Genomic DNA, 14,645 nt, shown 5'->3' with positions numbered 1-14,645 from the left:
TGAAACATGGCAAATGAATATTAACTTCCGTAAGACTGTCGTTATGTCCTTCTCTAATAAAGCTAACCCGTTCCTTTTCAGCTACAGATTTAATGATAATTTAATTCAACGGGTTTCTGAATATAAATATCTTGGTCTCACGCTCACCACTAACCTGTCCTGGTCAAAGCACATTGATTCCATTACGACTAAAGCTCTACAAAAACTCGGTTATTTACGTCGTACTCTGTCTAATTCTCCGCGCGACACTAAATTACTGTTATATAAAACTATTGTTCGCCCTATACTTGAGTATGGTAGTATCGTTTGGAATCCCTACAAGCAGTACGAAATAGACAGAGTTGAGGCCATACAAAGGAAAGCGATCAGATTTGTCTACCGACGTTATGACCACCAGTTCTCGCCATCGTCAGTCATGTCTTCACTCAACCTGACATCTCTCGCCGAACAGCGACACGTTCATTCCTTAAAATTTTTTCATGGCATTATTCACTCATCTTGTCGCCTCTCTAGTAATGAATATATCACCTTTGCAAAAATCTCTTCTAGTAGGAGACATCACGCGCTTAACATTACACCATTTTTTGCACGCACTAATACTTTTAAGTATAGCTTTTTCCCTAAAACAATTGAAGCCTGGAATTCGCTACCAGGAACCAACTGTTCTCTCCCATTAAATGAATTCTTGTCTGTACTCCCTCATCACTGCGCCTAAACTTTCTTTGTTGCCTATTGTATTTCTTTCATGTATTGTATTATCCACTCCTGCTATAGCCCCAGCAGGGGCTGCAGTATGTGTAAATAAATAAATAAATAAATAAATAAATAAATATACGCATTCTGACCTCATCTTCTAGGCTGCCCGCGTAAAACGCTAAGAAGCGCTGTGAAAATAAATTGTTGCGTACTTTAAAGGTGCACTCATTTGCAAGTCTTGAGCAAAACTGCCGTCGAGGCTCATTTAGACTCAGATTGAAACTATGCCTAACACACAAATTCGCCCGGTATAGACGGACACCGTATTTAATGGCTTTCCACCCCGCTAGAGCTCAGTGTAACCCTGCTGCGTGCACAACTTCAATGGTTGCGGAGCGTCAACGAATAAACCGTGTAATTCGCGTATATAGCACGCGCCACGGATATCGAGAAAGCGACACAGAGTGGACGCTATTGGCGTTTGACGCGTATTCCTGCGTACAGAGCGCACACAAGTGTTCTGAAGTGTAGCAGTGTATGTGTAAGGCCTAGACATCGCAGGCGGGAGCCCTCGAAACGGAGCTGCCGGGGGTTTTTGTGCAGTTGACGTGCGTTATTGGTCCAGTAGAGCGGTACGATTAAGGAAGCGTAATGACACTGCGCTGACAAAATTTTAAAAAAAGATACGTTTTTTTTTTGTGCCCAAACCACGATTTCATTATGAGACACGCCGTAGAGGGGGTCTCCAAAAATTAGGACCACCTGGATTTTTTAACGTGCACCTAAGTCTAAGTACACGGGTCTTTTCTCATTTCGCCCCCATCGAAATTCGGCCGCCGTGGCTGGGATTCGATCCCGCGACCTCGTGCTTAGCAGCCCAACACAATTGCGCTGACAGCAAGGTGGTGTAGAAAGACTCGAGAGAGGGGTTCTCCCATCTAGATCTGTCTTCTTGTTTATAGGCCACGTAATATGCCTAACGTTTCTTGCTAACGCGCGGAATGTTTCAAATGAATCTTTATTTATTTATCCGTGGTTCTTACCGCGCCCATGGCGCTTCGCAATGTCTTTGTGTAAATTTGTTTTCTGGCCAGAGGTTCCTTCTGTCTCTCTATATATATTTGCATAAAAACGAAAGCTCTTTTGAGTAAGCACTTGAATTTGCCGGCAAGCATGTGTGTATTAAGGGTGATCGAGAGAGGAGGACCGGCTAGGGCACGTACGTAGAAGCAGGCAAAAGGCAGCGTGAATCCCCAAGGAGCGTCGCGAATGTGGCCACATATGTATACTAGATCTTTTTGCGACCCTTCCCGCGACACCCCTTTATTTCTTCCTGTTTTTCGCAAAGGACCGCATTTCCGGATGTTGCACAATACGTCTGCCAGGGATGCATCTCGTTATCGACCGTTACCGCGTCTGACGTGCGAGCTCAACTGCTGAAGCATAAATCCTTGTGGATAAAATTATAAATAGAAATATAGCTACAGAGAGAGAGGAGGGGGGAGGGAGAGAGAGAGGGAGGCGTAAGAAATAGTTTGAGCGTAAGGTTTGTGGTGTTTTTTTTTTCTGTTGAGATCGGAGGGGGGGGGGGAGGTTACGGGAGACAGATAAACATTCTGCAGAGAAAAAAAAAAGCTCCAGCAATGTTTTATAGGAAGAGACAACAACGAAGGGCAACAAGCCAATTTCGGCACCACGCATTCCGGTTGCCATCGATCAAGGCGACCTCGCTTTTTCAAAATTCACGGGTTGCTCGCGCGCACTCTTGTTTCGTGCGCGCCGAGCCGTTATTTATTTTTCACGTAAGCGATCGTAACGCAGTTATGCACACATTCCACGAGGTTACGAATAAATAAGAAATAAACAAAGCACCAAGAAAGAAGGGCAGCAAGGAAGCGCGACCCCGTGCATTTTATTCCGCCTACTGTCTTTCCTATTCGTTCTGCCCGGAATCTCGCTGGATATGCGCAGCCGTCGTCGCATAAACATTTCAGTCCGGGATCTCGGGTTTCGAGCCATCTGAGCGGGCGCGCGTTTCTTGTGTCAAAAACGCATTTTCGTTATGGGTCGAGTCAAACGATGCCATGAAAAGGGGCTGGCGTGCTGAGAAGGCGGTGCCACATCCGCGGGAAGAGCCACGAGCGATCATTGGAAAACAGGCTGCCATTTGGGGCCAGCTTACGCGGTGAGCAGCGAAAACTAAGGGAGTAATAAATAAATCAAGAGCGCTTCTTTCTTTCTTTCTTTCTTTCTTTCTTTCTTTCTTTCTTTCTTTCTTTCTTTCTTTCTTTCTTTCTTTCTTTCTTTCTTTCTTCGTGGCACTCTGGGGAATGATAAATGTCTCGAAGTCACGCAGAGGATTTCACTCTTGCCCCGCGAACTAGGCATGCGGGGGAAAGCCGTAAGGAACAGCACCAATGATACAATAAGAAAAGGCTTATCTCCTAATGTCGAACTGCATATCCAAGTTCTTTCGTGAATAAGTGACCGAGGTAACAGTTCTTCTGCCTTATTTCTGCGAAAGTCAAAGAACTGCCGCCTTCGCAAAGTAGCCCGCATTCGGTGATGCGCAAAACAGGCCTTGACGCGAAGCCAAATAATGAAACTCTCGTTCGCATTCGTTTGCCTTGTCTTGCGCTCGCGAAGCGACATTTGAAAACGACGAACAGCCTCATGCTCGGGTTTATTTGTTCTAGTCTTTGTTCGCAGCGCCAGCTGTTCTGTTTTGTTTTTTCTACCCTACCAAAATGCCGTTCCCATCCCAAGCATGCGTTGCTGGCAACCGTATCGGTAATTGAGCAAGTGCGCGCGTCGGAAAACATCGCTTTGTTTCGACGTTTCGTCCGGGCGATGACCTTTGTCGAGAATTATTTTGCGGGCGCATGACGTGTCTTTCATAACCTTTGATTAGAGCGTTGTTACAACAATGCGCAACCAGTTGCAAAAAGAAAAAAAAACTCTGTATACATAAATAAAAAATAGTGCGATGACACGCAGTGCAGTAAAAGTGCATAACTTCCGCACAAGTGGCGTGCAGTACACCTCCACCAAGGCACCATCGTCAGGCGAGTGCTAACAGACACATAGAAAACGCATACGCACAGCATACACGCAGGGAGCGTAAATAATCCCTGGACACACATAGAGATGTCCTCGAAAGCGCACAGCGGCAGCGCTTCAGAGCGACCTATCCAAACCCGTGTCCGCTGTGAGGAAACTCTCGCGTGGACGCTATAGCCTTCCGCTGCACAGATACTGTTATTCAGATACGCATTACTCGAGCTCTACGTGTACATAATGTTTTCCCAGGGCTGTTTTAGCACACACCCCAGGTTTCCGCTGTCGGTAATCAGCAGTTAGATAGTTTCTGCACATGACAAGCCTGCTAAGTACAATGGCCGGTAGAATGTAACGATGGTTATCGTGGCCACCCGCTTCTCTCCGCACTCCATCGTCATTTACCCCAACGGCTTTCCGAAGAGCTGTTTCGGAGCAAACATCTTATCCGCAGAAGCTTTCTAGCCGCTTCCGCGTGTGGACTGCTCTCTACTTATGGCAGGACAAACCACTCAATGTTATGCAAACGCTTAACGCCATCCTTGATTTTTCCTTTGAAAATGCATTCGTTATGTTTACTTTTTTTTGCGACAGCAGTTAAAGGCTCTTTGCTGTATCTGCCCTTTAGATACGGCGACGACGCGGCCGTCGCCTTCAGCCGACCGCCTACTCACCCTCAAAGTCATCCTCGCCACGAGACAAAGAAAAACAAATCTTTTGAACACCACCGACACTGGGTTTCGAACTCGCTTACCTGGCGATAACCTACAGTTAGGACATCCACGCACTAACAATGCATTGTGCTATCGCACTGCTATGACACTTGATAGTTTCTGCGGGGTCTTACGTTTCACACAGACTTTGGTGGCGTCTGTGCATGTAGTACTGAGGTCACGAAAGACAGTGCTGAAGTGGAGAAAGGTGACGTTGTATGCATCGCACAAAAAAAAAGAATTGTTCTTGGGGAAAATGGTGGTATACGCCGTGTTAACCTACTTTTTTCGCAGTAAGTGACCTCAGAGCCGCATATATACTATATACGGCTGAATTCTGGCTACATTTTGACGACTAGTATAGTCTGTTCTATATAATTGAAACTGGAAGCTTGCACCGCACACTTACCGCCCTTCGTATAGTGCAGTACTATATGTGCAGAAACGGTCACCAAGTCAATTGGCTATATTCTGTGACCCAAAGACAGCCCTGCAATCACTCTTATCAGCTCTCCGCGGCAATCCGCATGAACAGTTGGATACGGAAATGCGATTACGCTACTATCAAGCGGTGGACAGAGGTTACTATACATTGTATTTCAGTGGCTACCTGGGCACTGCAACATTACTGGCAATGAAAGTGCCGGCAAAGCTGTCCGTGAAGTACATGGTGAATGTGAAAGCATCTCGACACCATTGTCAAGAATGGATGCAGCACGGCACCTAAGCGGTCTTGCCCATATTATTACTCTAAGGAAATGGAACACACCGGAGTTCACCAACCGGCGCCTATATGACATGAACCCGCATATGAAATTGCAACTTTTACCTGGTTTTAACCGACGGGAAGAAATGCTACTGCGCCGCTTGCGTGTAGGAGTTTCTTTCACAAACACCTACTCATTCCTACTTGGAACGGCCGGCAGTCCCAATTGCAGCACATGCGGTGTCGAAGAAAGGACCAAACATCTGCTGTGTGACTGCCCAAAATACGAAGATGAGAGGAGTGCCCCTCGGAGAGCTTTAGGGCATTTAGATGACAGGCCTTTGACAGAGAAGATGATCTTGGGCCCCTGGCCTCGTGCGCCTGCTATGTGCAGGACGACAAATGCGCTAGTGCGTTTCTTGAAATGCACCAGCCTGTATTACCGCCTCTGGCTGACTCAGCGATGAATTCTTGTTTGTGTAAAAGTGCAAACAGTGAACTTCTTCCTTCCTTCTCCTCTTTCAATTTCCTTTTCCCCTTCCCGGTTTGTAGGGAAGCCTACCGGCCTCAGCCTGGTTAACCTCCCTGCCTTTTCCCTTATGGCGTCTGTCTTTCTCTCCCTCTTTTTACAATGTCCACATTTTCTCGGTTCTGCATCTGCTCACGTTTTGCGATCGCACGCACAAAACACGCAAAAATTCCAATTTAAGCTGGACCTCTGCGCTGCTTCGCGAAAATCCCAAGTAAGCTGCCAGAAGCATGCTGTAGTCTAATCATATTCGGCCTGTTGACATTAAATGCTTGAACCGCAGTTTCCCAAGAAGCACGCAATGGGAACCGCAAAAGCGTCGCGTTGCCTCGCAGGAGGCAACGTTATATTACTAAGGCGGAAGCAATTTTGTTCTCACAGAAACAAGATGCAAGCTCCGACGCACGGTCCTCTGCGTTTCTCTCTCTCTCTCTCTCTCCACCCTCCCCCCTTCGCCGATGCTCCTTTTACACCTTGGGCAACCTGAGTAAACATGTACGGCGTAATTTATTTCTACGAGCGGGACCCGTGTGGCTGTGTCGCTGTATTAATTAAGCGGCACTTATACAACCGACACGTCGCGTGTAGCCGCACACATCCACTTCTGCATCTTCCCTTCATGGCGACGCAGGGGCACACCGCAGGATTAAAGCTATGAAAGAGAGAGAGAGAGAGAGGGGGGGGTGAGGCAGTAAGGAGGAGAGCGGGTGACAGGGTCAACTTAGAAGGGAGGAGGCTGGTTAACACACGCATGCATAAACACGCGCGCGCGCATTGTTAGCAAGTCGGCGCTCGCAAACTTACGCGTTCGTACATACATCTACACGCGCCTCCGCGTACAGAGCGCGCAGAATCCCGAGGTCCTCATCGTTTCTCCAAAAGCTGCTCTGAATATCAACCGACATCCGCGTCGAGAGCGGTCCCCTCAGATGGCAGTAATCTTTAAGCTGGAAAAGCAAATGCCCGCTGAATGATTCACCGAATTTATTCGTACAATGCGCTTAAATGCGTCTCTTGCTTTCCTCTTTTTTTTTTTCGTCCGTTTCGTTCCTTGCGTACGTTTCCTCTTGTAGTGCTTCGAAGAATATACTCGCTCTTGAACAATTCTATTGTTATTACGAAATTTTGCTTCCGTTCTTTAGATGAACACTTCTCTCTCTTTCCCATTCTTTTTATTTCCCTGTCGAAATTATTATGTCCTCCTACAATGTCGCTTAAGCGATACCCGGGAGGACCACGCTTTTCCAACTGATTGACTTTGAGCTCGCCTAATTCTTATGCGCATACTCTGAGGAACTGCATCCCAATCGCAAGGGTGTCGCATTGCAGTTTATTTGGAGCGTGAAAATGTATTCGCAAAATCTTGAAGTCTTATTGTCGTCTCGACTTAGTCGTTGTCCTTTACGTGATGCATAATTTTTCTCTTGTACACTTTTACGTTCTTAGGAGCTGGAACGTTTTCTTCTTTTTCTTTCTGCTTTATTTTTTCTTTCTTTTCTTGCGTAGTATATTTCTCAAGTATGGAAATACATGCAGACGCACGTCGCTCTGGTGGCGTATGTAAGATGCAGTCCGGAAAAGTAAAGTTTGTTCGCGGTCTTTCGAGGTATTCCGTTGTGACGTTTCGCTTCGGGATTGCGGTGAAGAAAATAACGCTTTCAAAAACGACACTCCTGTGATCACTTATTCTCGCTTTTCCATTACTAACTTTATCTTTCACTAATGAAAGAATACCTTTATTTTTATTTTAAAGAAACCATACAACAGAGAACGAGAAAATAAACGGAAAGGACGCCATACTCGTCAGCAGTTCCACCAGATCAACACAAGCTTTGATCGCAGAATCAAATTAAATTCTGCAGTTTTACGGGCAAAAAGCAGAATCTTATTGTGAGGAACGCCTTATGGGAGACGGAGCTCTGGATTAATTTTGGCCGCTTGAGTTTCTTTAACGTGCACCTAAATCCAAACACACCATTTTTTCTTTCTTTCTTTTTGCATTTCGCCCATGACGATTTATAAAATTAGTGGTATACATTTTCCAATAAAAATAAGAAGGAACTTCCTGACACCACCTTTTATCGCTGAGTATGTGAAGTTCTTTCTTACTCTCTAAAGAAATGAAAGTATCATTGCAACGAAACAGTTGCCTACGGATGCCCAAGTTTTAATTATTCCGTGCCTTCAAACCGTCCACCAGCCACAAAAAGATGATTGACAAAATCCTGACTTCCGAATGGCCGACACAGGGGCACAGTCAACGTGAGTCCTTATGCACCGACGTTTTCTGCGCAGTCAATTACACTAATGAGCTTCATTCAGCGCTAATCCTGGTTTCTTTGGTTTCTCATTAGAAAGGTTTCCTCTGCGATTTCTGGAAATATCGATCATCAAATAACGTAGTCCCAAACCTGCAAACCCAAGGCGCTTGTAAAACAAGCACGCTTAGAATTGTGAATCACGATGTGTCAACTCTGCAGCACTATTCTTTCGTGATTTCCGAGGTTCGCAGTTGCTTAATTGTCTTCCAGATGCAAGCAGCCGCACCACTTGCGGAGCTACGCCATTACTCTGCTTTTGGTTTGGTTTCGATTGCGTTAGCTTAAATTTACCCACTATGGCAGATTAGTCAACAATGGGTGGAACTAGAATAAAGAAGTTTGGATCTGATTTAAAAACAATGAGAACTTTCGAGTAATAAGCGAAGAAATGACAACTAACTTGATGGTTTAGGACTTCGGTAAGAAAAATCGCCTTGAAAGAAGTTGCACTTGTTCAACAGCCGAACAAGCGTCCCTGTAACAGTATCGATCCAAGAGAAAGAATCTCAGGAATGGTAAAATAAATCAACATATATTGTTCAAATGACAGCTTAAATTATTTTTCCGAAAGACGAGAAAGGGCTATAGAATCAGAAAAAAAAGGAAGAAAATTTCCTCTCTCTCTCTCTCTCTCTCTCTCTCATCTTTTTCCTTTCTCTTTCTCATTCCGGTGCACCTGCGCGATAAGTCTGTGCGTTTATTGCGCACTGGCGCTTTACCGTGCAGAGCACAGCTTCTTAGATTGCAGCAGTCGGGTCTAATTTATTCAGCGAGATCTCTCGAAAGCGCACGCCTGGCTTTCACTGTATGCGCAACAAGCGGCGCGGCCTGTGCTAATCCGCGCGCGGATTGGGGCCAGCCGCGCGCCCTCGTTGTGGCGCGCGCTCTGCCGGCCGAATTCAAAACTGTGGAACTTCCGATTCCTCGTCCGAGCGGTCCTTAATTATTTCCTCGCCAAGCTGTACCTGCGCTCTTCGCGCCGTGTTTTTCTTTTTTTTTCGAAGTGCGTTCGCCGCTGCTTCTTTACAGGGACAAGAGCGCCTTCACAAATTTGATGCCTGCTCGGTCTTAATAGCGCTCGGAATTCAGCGCAGATTTCCCGCCGCTCCATTCCGTTCCTCATTAATCTGATCCGCTGGGTTCTCGGGTAGTCGTTAGAGTTATCTGCAACGACCAACCAGCGGCGCCATGGCCGAGTGTACTCTAAAGACGTTCAATGTCGCGAGTGTAAAAGTGTGCATGTGTGCACATTCGAAAAATTTTGCGGGACTGGCTGACCAGAAAGTTTATTGATCATTTGATTGATCGATCGATTCATTCATTCATTCTGCCTGTTCAGTGCAGAGCAAACGGACAAAGTAGTGAACATTGGCACATCTATTACATAATGTCTAGCTGCGTACAAACTTTTGTGGTAGTACTGATGATTGGGCTAGTTGGTACATAATTATTGCTTCGATGGCGCCACAAAGAAGGTGACACGAAGACACAAGGTGCTTGCGGTGTACATTTCGTATCTTCGTGTCCTCGTCTTCTTTTTTGCGCCATTGGATCAAGATTAAATATTTATGATCAGTTCGAAATATCGCAAGGGAGCCTTCGATGCTGGTGCTCTGACATGTATATCGATGTTTATCCGTCGTGTTCATCCAGCCTAGAAAGGAGATACATAGGATCATCTGCGTATATATACCAGCGCGCATATGTGTTTGTACGCTCGGGCGCGCGCGCGCGTGTGTGTATGCATGATTGGGGGGATGGAAGCAGAGGAGGAACTTTCGTGCTCATCTATAGGCCGTCTCTTGAGCACGCCAGCCATTGCTCTAAGCTCACTCCTGCTTTGGGTGTGCATACTCGTGGGTGCTGTGTTGCATAGTTCCGTCGCGTTTATCCGAACCGACGGCTTCATCATCGTTTCTTCCTTTTTCCGATGCATGTCAGAAAAGGTTCCAGTCGGCACCGAGTTAGAGGATCGGCGAAGTGCTGAAGCCAGTTGGTTTGGAAAGAACAATGGCCCACTACGTCGCGGAACTGTGCGGATAGTGACAGCAGCGAGTCGGTGCCCTGCGGGGCACTTCGTCACTCGGTCGCGCTCTATTTTTCACCTGTTACTCTCCCGAGACGCTATTAATCGCCGTTGAACCACCTCTTTTTTATCTCCCGACTTCAATGTGTTTTTTTCTTTGTCTTCTAATTCCCTGTATACTTGGGCGCGCCGTCTGAACTTGGGAGGCCTCTCTCTCTCTCTCTCTCTCTCTCTCTCTCTCTCTCTCTTCGTCTTCGCTTGTTCTGTCTCCCGTTTGACTCCATCGACGTCCCGCTTTTTGCCGGCACGCCCACTCGTCCTTTTTGACCTCCCCCAACTTCCCCTATACCACCGGTCACCCTCCCCCTGCCGCTTCCCCCTTACCCCCCCCTCCCCCCCCCCCCCCCGCTGCTCCCCTGCGTCGTCTAAATTGATTTCCACGAGGAGCTGGGAAACTGCGCAGTACGGCTCGCAACGCTTTCACATTTGTTGTATAGTTGTGCGTGTGTGTGTGTGTGGGCGCCAGTCCCTTTTCTGTCCCGCAGAGGCTTTTTTTTTCTTTTTTTGCTGATTCGCTAGTGGTTCATCGTAGGATTGTCCGTGTAGTCACGTGTAATCGCATTGGCTGTTTGCCGCTCCTGAGACACCGTTGAGAGTGGAACATACGCACCTCTCTATATAGCCGTGCGCGTGTCGAACAAGCGCCGGATCACGTCAGTAAATTCGCGTATTTTTGTGGCGTTGACATCGCGACCTCTGTCGAGTGCCTCTATTGCGCCAGAAATAGACGCAGACACGCCGCTGATAGTTACTATCGATAGTGAGTGCACGCGGTCTTTTCGTTTTCATTCCCTACGCTCTAGTAACGCACTCGTCGGTCAGGAACAGAGAACAGACATTCATGTCTACGCTTGTCTGACTGCCTCTGCTGTGTGTGCTTGTGTGTGCGCGCTGGCCCCGTGCGTTCTAGAAATAGAGATGAACATGATAGTTCCGGTATATTGTAGTCCTGGCGTAGTCAGGAAGGGCGTAAGGCAACAGACGAGCCCTTGTAGCGGTTCTCTCTTTTCATTAAGATGATCGCCAAAATGAACACCCGATGCACTCATTTACGCTGTTGCAGGAAACTCACGTTGTATTCGAAGCAATATACGTCGAGCTTCGACTATCCTACGAACATTTCGCACCAGGCTCCAACATACCGTGCCTGAACTGGCTGCCACAAAAGAGAGAGAGAGAGAGAAATGCTATACGCACCGGTTGAGGCGTTGCAAGTGATGCACTTGCGTTAACAAGGCCAACTAGTGATTTACGACCTCCACTCTAAAAAAATATATAGCGCAGTGGTGACGACAGTCTTATGCGCGAGTAATTGTTCGTAGCATTCCCGTTTGCGGGAGTTCTCTTAGTGCCCAATGGAGCAGGTTCACTCATATTGTGGCAAAAGCTGAGCAGACGTTGTTGAATTGCATGCAGGATAACTCTCGAGAATGGAGCGCCAATGGCTTAGACAAAGAGCCACTCGTAAATATAGCTGATCTCTCTCTCTCTCTCTCTCTCTCTCTCTCTCTCTCTCTCTCTCTCTCTCTCTAAAATAATATTATAAACGTTACAAGCGGTCTCTTTTGCAAAACCAGTGGTTAACGCTTCCTTGTTCTCTAAGTCTACCGTCATATCGCTCTGCGATATCGTTGTCATTCCAGAAGAGTACAAATAAGCCCATTTTATCAGATTGCTCAGAGAGGCAAGGCGAACGGTTTTTTTTTCTTTTTTTCTAGACAGGCCTAGCTAGTGTTCTACTAAGGAGCACAAACTTACAGGATCAGGATATATGGACAAGGCATTACAAACCGGAAGAGCGCCTCCGTCGGAGAACACTTCCCTTGAGCTTCGTTTTCAATTCACAAAGCCCTGTGCTTCATCCCAACCCTAGACATTTTTTTTTCTACACACACTCCTTTGTCGACGCGCCCTTAAATATATAAAGCGCCCAGTTTACAACTTCAGGATTGAGTTGGAGGCTGCACGCAGCGTGGGCCACCGTCGCTTCTTCCCGCTTTAACGAGAAAGAGCAAGGGCCATGGGCGGCACAGCAAGAGAGACAAAGCCATGGTTGGAGAAAGTGATAAGCGCGTGTTCTTTAGTTTTCTTCGTGTCGCGTGCGGTAGCCCCAAGAACGGAGACAAGGTTCGTCTTCAGCGAACTAAACTTCCTTTTTATAATTATTTTCTTTTTTGAGCCTCTTGTCTCCGGGTCTTTCGGAAGTCTAGCTCTGTCCTTCGCCCCGCAGGGCGGGATCGGAAAGAGAAGAACAGTGCCGGAGGGGCTGAAGCAAAGACAAATGATCGTCGCGACGCCTCTTAGCGGAGAAGCACAGGAAGTAAAAGCAAAGAAAGGGGGAAGCTATGCGAAGAGCATGCCGGGTACTTCGGTGCAAGAAAGTGGCGGGGCGTGGACCGACGTTGTCGTGCGGCGAAGGTTAATGCAGACAGATGCTCGCGCTTGGGGAGCAGAGCTAGAGAACGGCGCTGTAGAGGAGTCATTGAGAGCGCCCCCTGGCGGGGGTGCTTTCCTCCGCGTTGGAAACGCGGGGTTGGCCGCGAGGGGCAGTGCATGGCGAAACACACTCACTCGTCCTTTACCTTGGTCCCCGAAACGAGGGCAAAAGGGAAGACGGTAAATGAAATATGCAAGGCCGTAAAGGCACGGCTCGCTTTTTTTTTTTATGCATCTCTTTGGTGGCGCATAAGCTTAGCAATGCTATATCCTAAAGTATGTAGCGCGCACGGTTTTCATGGCCAGTTTGCGAACGCCGAGAGCTTGCTATGCGGACCGGTTTCGCGTTGCACCGGAAGAAGAGATCACACGAGAATCGTGAATGTCAATCCAGCGGTACGCGGTGGCTCTATAAACTCGGTGAAGATGAATAAATATGAAGGTACACAAATAGGCATGCTTAAATGCATTTACTCGACGACGTCGACTACGTGCTGACCTTGAGCATTTTTCTTTTTTCTTCAATATGACTGCACTCGTCGGTAGACAACAAAATTGCCGGCACCGTGTAAACTTTAAAACCGAAGAAAGGAACAGAAGTAGAAAACTGCTATACCTCAGCCGCCAAGTATAAGGCACACGATGAACGTTCTCTCTTGCACAGGCATGGTGGAAGGAAGTTCGCTTGAAACTTACTGAGAAGAACAAAGTATGTAGAGTTAAACTAGAGCGGGTCGTTAAATGCAGGCGCATTCTATAGGTCAGTTCAGTGCCAGGGCGCGCTGCGCTTGTAAAACCAGCTCCTTATGGTCCACTGCTCGCTCGCTGCGGCGTCCTCATTTTAACGCCTGCAACTTGCTCCCAAGTCTCGTAAATGCAACCCGGGTCCGTCGGGTATTTGGGCTAAGCGTCGTTTCACCTTTCCCTTGGACACACTTTCCTGTGTGTAAAACGCCAGTGCCAGTGCTCTACGGCTCGATGGACTCCGGTCAAAGCTTCTAACGCTGCAACGCTTCCTCGTGTTTGATAGGCCGCGCCAATTTACGTGAAAACTGCCGCCAGCGAATCTTAAAGGGACACTAAAGAAAACTGTTAAGTCGAGCTAGATTGACAGAGCTGGTCTAATCTTTTTCAGCATGTCAGTATATCAATTTCATGCCTAGAAAATCGCCGTAGATTGTCCCGTTGCTGCATCTCAATTTGAACCGCCCGGGCTAAAGCGGAGGACTTGACGTCATCTCCACGCGGCGGCCCTCTATGTCGTTGTTATGGCTTTTGTAGACTCTTTATTTAGCTCCATATACGAAGCGTACTGCGTGGTGGGTGTAGGTGTTCAGCTTGCGTGAGTCACTCGGTGGCTCTGCTTGGGTTCAGGTTACCAGTTACGGTCACGTGACCCTCCGCTGCCGAAGCCGGCAGTGCGGTCCTTTGTCACACGTTGTCGCCTCGGTCGTTGTAAACAGAGAAAAGCGATGCCGTTCGCAGCGGCGGGTCGCGGCCGCTCTCTGTAAATCAGAGGTGCTGACGCCACACATAAGAGGTACCATAGTCGACAACAGATGGCGCCACTCCGTCTTCTCATTTTCGTCATTTTTTCGCTTACGAAAGCTCTGTTTTCATTACGAATGCAGAATTAGTTATTACAGAAGCATGATATTTCAATCTAGCTCGACTTAATATTTGCCCTTAGTGTCTCTTTAAGATTGTGGACGAACTAAACAGGCGAAACGGAGCTGCAGCTGGCGGCTTTTAATTTCTTCTGCACTGCGATTCATAGTTTCTAGACGCAGAAAATATTTGGAACAAAGTTGTTCCTCGAGAAAGTTGCCAGAGACCGCTGCGCAAGAGCAGCAGGCTTTGGAAGGGTCACGTGCCTTCGTTGTTGCACTGACTTGTCCGAAGGCCGATTAGTATAAGTGGCACATGAAGCCGCCCGCACTATGAGACCGCATGCTATAGTTTTGTCTGGGGACGTTCTGGAAAGCCCGCACGAGCACGACACTGTGTAACCTTTAGCCCGAATAGTACTATTCAGTACATCGAACTTTTGGAAACAGCGCAAAGGGAACACGCACAAAAAGGAAGAAGAACACGACAACGC

At 47.4% G+C, this 14,645-nt stretch overlaps 1 protein-coding gene across 3 annotated transcripts in view; it reads left to right on the top strand.

The window, feature by feature from the left end:
* Window positions 1-14,645, top strand: part of futsch — a 199,838-nt gene that overhangs the window by 112,850 nt on the left and 72,343 nt on the right. The window lies entirely within an intron of this gene.

This window comes from Dermacentor albipictus, chromosome 2 (assembly GCF_038994185.2).
Source record: "Dermacentor albipictus isolate Rhodes 1998 colony chromosome 2, USDA_Dalb.pri_finalv2, whole genome shotgun sequence".
NCBI lineage: Eukaryota > Metazoa > Arthropoda > Arachnida > Ixodida > Ixodidae > Dermacentor > Dermacentor albipictus.
This window is presented reverse-complemented; position numbering and strand designations above follow the sequence as displayed.